Genomic DNA, 408 nt, shown 5'->3' with positions numbered 1-408 from the left:
TAGTCAGTGGAAATTAATATTAGCTGGTTCAGTCCCAACACCTACAGTACCAGGATGATGAAGATGAAACAACGGTGGACATTTCAGCAAGACAATGATCCCAAACACAGCCATGGAAACTCTCAGTTGGTTTCAGAAAAAGAAAATAAAGCTGCTAGAAAGACCCAGCCAATCACCGGACTTGAATCCAATAGAAAATAAGAACTAAAGATCAGAGTTCATAGAAGAGGCCCACAGAACCTTCAAGATTTGAAGAATTGGCCAAAAGCACACCTGAGCAATGCATGCCACTAGCTTCTCCATACAGGAGGCGTCTTGAAGCTGTCATTACCAACAAAGGCTGTTGTACGAAGTATTAAATACATTTCAGTAGTTCAAAACTTTTTGCCTGTGTCATTCAAATTTATT

This window comes from Sinocyclocheilus anshuiensis, unplaced genomic scaffold (assembly GCF_001515605.1).
Source record: "Sinocyclocheilus anshuiensis isolate Anshui unplaced genomic scaffold, SAMN03320099.WGS_v1.1 scaffold144, whole genome shotgun sequence".
Lineage (NCBI taxonomy): Eukaryota > Metazoa > Chordata > Actinopteri > Cypriniformes > Cyprinidae > Sinocyclocheilus > Sinocyclocheilus anshuiensis.
Note: the sequence above shows the minus strand (reverse complement) of the source record.